Below are 6,294 nucleotides of genomic sequence, written 5' to 3'. Positions count from 1 at the left end.
TGCACAGATCTATGTAGCTGGAGAGGAGTGATCAAGGGGGAGAAGGGTGGGATGAGCCAGTAGCTATATCACTGGGACTTGTAGGCTATAAGGACCTTGAATTTTGTTCCAAGTGCAGAAGGATACCACTGGGGGAGTTGGGCAGGGGAGCAAGGTGATCTGACTTACAATTTAAAAAATTACTCTGCTGCTCTGTGGACAACATTCTGTTGAGGAGTAAGAGGGAGATAGGAACACCAGTTGCTTGCTATTGTAGGGTAGAACTGAAAGCTGATGGTAGCCTAAAGTATGGAGATGGCAGTGGAAGTGGTGAAAGGTTGTAGGGCTCAGTATATGTTTTAAGAGATTGAAAGAGGACCTGATAATGAATTGCATGTGCAGTAAAAGGGAAAAAGAGGAGTCAAGAATGACTCCTAGGTTTGTGGTCTGAGCAATTGGGTGATCTGTGGGGTCATTTTCTGAGATAGGAAAATCAGGGGAGGAGATGATTTAGACTGGGAAGTTAAGAGCCCTGCTTTGATCATTTTAAGTGAAGACATTGAGTATTTGATAGAGATATAGTAGCCTGGAACTTAAGAGAAAATTCAGAGCTGGAGACACACTTTGGGAGTCACCAGTGTATAGATGGCATTTAACACCATGTATCAAGAAGAAATCAGCTGGGGAGCGAGGTGTTCACCCTGAGGTCAGGACTGAGCTCAGGCACCCAAATATTTAATGGGTGGTATATGATGAAGAACCAGCAAGGAAGACTGAGAGGGTATAGCCAAAGAAAAAGGAGGAAACCCAGATGAACATGGTGAAAACCATAATGTTTTAAGAAGGAACAGGTGGTCAGTTGTGCCAAATCATGTAGAGAACTTCAGTAAAATAAAGACAGAAAATTGACTACTGGATTTGACATCATGACGTTGGCAAGAACAGCTACATTTGAATGGTGAAGATGAAATTCTGAATGAAATGGATAAAGAGAGAATAGGAAGTAAAGAAGTGGGACACCAAGTATAGACAATTCTTTCAAGTTTTACTGCAAAAGGGAAAATATGGAAATGTGGGGCCATTGTAGAATTTTTTAAAGAGGGAAATTATAAAACATGAAAAAATATGGATGGAATAGTGTAGAAGAAATAAAAAAAGGTGATCAGAAGAAAAAGGAGGTAAAAGTTGTTAAACCCTTAAGTAGGCAACCAGCATGGACTCAAAAGAAGAAGTTAGCAATTGACCTGAAGGAAGGAGATAGGGAAAGGGAAATTAGAATTGCAGGTAGGTTTGTAGAATCTGGTTATGAGAAAGAAATATTCAGCTCTTCTTATGTTTCTGTTTTCTCTGAGAAATAAAGAAGTGTCATCAAATAGAGGGAGTGAGGCGGGTGTCTTTCAATGTTTTTGGAAGAAAGGAAAAGATGTGAAGTAGTAATTTTGGAGGATGAAAAACTGAACTGACTGGATATTAGTATTGTTAGGAAGTTTTGAACAGCCACTTGAGATTTTTGTTCATAAATTTAAAGTAAAATCTAAATTAAAAATGAAACATGTTATTACATTTGTGTGCTTTCCTTTGGTCACATTCAGCTGGAGGGCAGATGCTGAGCAGATGGAGGCTTGGGTTTAACCAGGTTTGGGAGTTTTGCCAAGAGATTCTGGATGGGAAGGAGAGAGAGGAGTTGAGCGTATGTACAAGGGGGAGACTATCTGGATAGATCACAGACTTTAAGCATGGTAAACAGGAAAATGCATACCTTGGGGGATGATGGACAATAAAAACAAATTTGGTGTAGTAAGTGGGCTTGGGGTCAATGTGGGTCTAAGACCTGGGGACTTTTTCTCTTATGTTTTGTTCATTTTTTACCTTTGTTCATGTCCCCATTTGAAAAGAGTTCTGAATTTCTAAGACCCAGGTCATTTCCTCCATGAAATCATCCCCATAACTCTGTTCTTAATTGATGTCTCCTTTCCCTGGACTCCTGTTACATCTTATTACATATATTTTATTCAAAGGTATTTATGAATAACTATCAGGGGTGATTCATTGTTATAAGTACTGGGAACATAAGCTTGAACAAATGCAGATGCGTACCTGTGCCCTCATGGATGTTTGGTCTATTGCAGATTTACACATGCTACATATTACAGGTAAACTGCATCTCACAAGAGCTAAAAGTTCTGAAAAATATCAGGTATGATGATTATTTCTGTACAACTAAACTGTAAGCCCCTAAGAAACACCAACAGCAGGGGCTTAATAAACACTTGTTGATTCCTTGAAGAAGCGATGTTCCCTTTACCTTGAATATGTTCCTTTTATAGGTCTGAAGGAAAAGTAGTGGGGAGAAGAAGGCTTTAGGAAATATTTTCTAGAAGGACAGGAATTTGAATGTATTGTCTCCATCATGTTTGGGAAAACCTGGAACAATTATGGAATAATAATGTCAAGGAATCCTGGCTGCTTCCTTGACCTAATCATCCCTTCTATTTGTGCCATGGTTTATTATGACCATATGTTTTGGTAACCTATCATCTATGTTCTGCATGTCCCTTCCCATGTTTCAATTAATTATCCTGAAAGGCTAAACTGTAAGTGTGACAGTCAGATCTAAGCAGGAGGAAACACACTGACCTCAAAATTGTGTTTATCCCAAATTGTTGGAAGACTTGGTCCTTAAAGGGCTAGTTAGTTAGCAGGTAGTGACCATGTGTTCAAATCAAACATAGCTTTCTCTTCACCAGATGTGCACATTTATCAGAACCTTTGTGCTAATTATTCAAAGAGGTCCTAGAACAGAACATGTGTTCTCTCCTCAAGGACAGCCCATGCTTACAATACACATTTATAATCATTTACAGATAAACCAGCCAGATGGATTCATTGTTTTACATAATGTCCTAATTGTTTTACATAATATTATGTAATTCTGTCAATGATTAAGATGTATTTCAGGACACAATTCAATGTAAAAAGTTTGAATGTAAGCCCAGCATTTAGTTATGAGAGATTAAGAAGTATGGTGAATGCCAAGTGGAAGGACTCAGGATGCTTTTATTCCTTTGCACCAGGTATGTGGCCAGTATATCTAATATTTTTCTTTTTGTTGTTGAAAAAGAACATCTGTGTCTGTAACTGAGTTTTGAAAGCAAATAGTTCAGATGCTCTGATGTGCCTGAATGCTAGGATGTAGGATGATCATCTTAAATCATGTGATTTGGTAGATCCTAAAGGCTTGGTTCTGTTGCTATGGACCCCAGTTTGATATACTTAAAAAATAATGGATTAAAATGTTACACTCAGCTCTTTGTCACTCATATCCATTACATAGATTTGCACTTATGGACTTGTTTTAGAGGTTGGGGTTTGCTGTAAGAAATCATCCCAGTGCCTCAACGAGACCTACTTGACCTTTCAGCTTGTAGGTGAAATACATGTTCCAGGATGATGGGGTGAAGTTAGAGGTCATGAATGTGCCCATATCCAACACTGACTTCTGTGGGGAGCTTGGCAGACTGACAAGTGTCACGTTACTGACTTGCTATCCCTGTTATCCCCAGATCATAACACAAAAATGTACAGGATTCAGGGCACTGGCTGGTGAAGCTGTAACTTATAGATGAGATGATACCAATGAGAATCTTTACACTCATAGAGACCTTGGAATCAATAATATCTGGTGTATTCTTTTGTTCAGGTTGCTATAACAAAATACTAGAGATTGGATGGCTTAAATTACTGATAGTTTCTCACAGTTCTGGAGGCTGGAAGTCAGAGATAAAGGTGCTGACAGAGGGGAAGAGAAAAAGAAAGGGAGAAACATCAATGTGCAAGAGATATGTTGATTGGTTTCCTCTCTCACACCCCAACTGGGGACCTGGCCTGCAAACCAGGCATGTGCCCTAACTAGGAACTGAACCAGTGACATTGTGGTTCACAGGCCAGTACTCAATCCACTGAGCTACACCAGCTAGGAATAATCTCCTTTTCTTATTAAGATGTCAGTCAGATCGGTTTTGGGTCCACCCAATAACCTAATTTAACCTTACTTATCTCTTTAAAGACACTATCTCCAAATGCAGTCACATTCTGAGGTACTAGTTATTAGAACTTAGTATACAAATTTTGTTTTATTTATTTATTTATTTATTTATTTAATTTATTTTTAGAGAGAAGGGAAGCGGGGTGGGGGGAAGGGAGAGAAACATCAGTGTGTGAGAGATACATTGATTGTTTGCCTCTTGCATGCACTCCCCTAACTGGGGACCTGGCCTGCAACCCAGGCTTGTGCCCTGACTGGGAATCGAACAAGCAACCTTTCAATTTGTAGGCTGTAGCACAGTCCACTGAGCCACACTAGGTAGGGCACCATATAAATTTTGTAGGACACGGTTCAGGTCATAACACCTGGAGAATTTTAGAATTGGTGACTTCCTCAAGAGATCCACTAGTTTAGGTTCTGAAATAAAGCCACATGGTGGTCCAGCAATTCCCCTACTGGAAATATACCCCAAAATAATAAAAACACTAGGTTGAAGAGATATCTGCACTCCCACTCTTAGTAGTGTTGTTAGCAATAGTTAAGACATGGAAACAACCCAAGTATCTGTTGATGGATGCATGGATAATGGATAAAGAAGATGTTTTATATATATAAAGAATTATCAAATGACCAATTATTTAGCTATAAAAAGGAGGTGATCCTGTCATTTTCAACAACATGACTGGACACTCAGAATTAATGCTAAGTGAAATAAATCAGACAGACAAATACTGCATGAATTCACTTATATGTGGAATCTTAAAAAAATCATAGAAAAAAGATTAGATTTGTAGTTACAAGAGGCAGGGGATGAGAGGAGGGGAAATTGAATGAATGTAGTCAAAGCTGCAAACTTCCAGTTATACCATAAATACTAGGGATATAAGGTATAATAATGCTGTGTCATATATAGAAACTTGTTAAGAGAGTAGATTCTGAGTCATCATCACAAGGAAACACATCTTTTCTTTTTCTTTTTATATCTATATGAGACAATGGATATTAAATAAATTTATGGTAATAATTTCATGATGTATGTAAGTCAAATCATTATGCTGTATATCTTAAACTCATACTTGTATAGTGCTATATGCTAATTATATCTCACTAAAACTAGAAAGAAAAAAAGTCAACACTGATTCCATGAAGAGTAATGAATTTTCTAAGTTCTAATTTTAGGTATGTTAGTTACCCCTAAGCCTCAGTGTTCTAATCGGAAATATGGCATTGATAACATTAGCTTTAATTTCTTTTTCTGATGACTCATCTAATGGGATATTGGCTATGAAAGTGACTTAAACATATAAAGTACTATACATATAAAATATTAACATTAGTAATAATGCTAATAAAATTATAAAATACCTATTTTTGGAGTACATCTTGTGCACTAAAGCTCTCTCTGCCAAGATTATCCTACTACTTGGAAAAGTGTCTGGCTGCTGTCTTTTTTCTACATGAAGAATCAGCATTCACTATTGAATGACATCACCTTGCCTACCATCTACATCTGATAAAATTTCTTAAGTGAAAATATCCAACTATAAGAAGGAGGAAAAAAACAAGTAATGAAGTTCCTTGTCCTTGTCTTTATGTTGCTTTTGATATTGGCCATTATTTCTTTTCCCATTTTCATTTGCTCCTTAGAAATCATCTGCCAGATACTTTGGGTGTAGAAGTTTTCTAAGCTCGTTTTATTATCAAATATTGTTACTTGTATAACATACTTCTGTTACCTGTATAGACTATGAAAGCGAATAATAATCCCATTTTCTGTGAATCTATTACTGACTATAGAGCAGATTTTAAGCTTGTTTTACATGAGTCAATGCCAGTTGTGGGTGAATAGATTTCAATTCATTAAAAAAGAACTTTCTAGCAGTCAGAATACAGAAAATAGAATGAAATAGTTTCTTAGCAGATTTTTGTGACAAAATTTTCTTTTAAGCTGGAAATCTGTGAACCTATGTTTCTTACACTGGCTAGTGTTTCAAAGAAGCTATTTGGGAACAAAGCCTGAAGTGACCTTGTCAGACTTCCATGCTAAAAACTTAGGTAGTGCTAGGAGTGGCTGGTGTTGATCCAGAGAGTTTGGCTAAGCCTTGGGGTCACTCTGGGATATTGTGGGGAGAGTGAGTAGTGCATACACAGAATGGTGAAAAATTGGGGGATGATTATTGTGTTACAGTCATTAATGTGAGATGTATATTTTCTAGAATCAGTAAGTGGGAGTGTCAGGAAGACACAGATATTACCTACACACATAACTA

Source organism: Phyllostomus hastatus, unplaced genomic scaffold, assembly GCF_019186645.2.
Source record: "Phyllostomus hastatus isolate PE091 unplaced genomic scaffold, TTU_PhHast_1.1 phas_contig_37, whole genome shotgun sequence".
Taxonomy (NCBI): Eukaryota; Metazoa; Chordata; class Mammalia; order Chiroptera; family Phyllostomidae; genus Phyllostomus; species Phyllostomus hastatus.
This window is presented reverse-complemented; position numbering follows the sequence as displayed.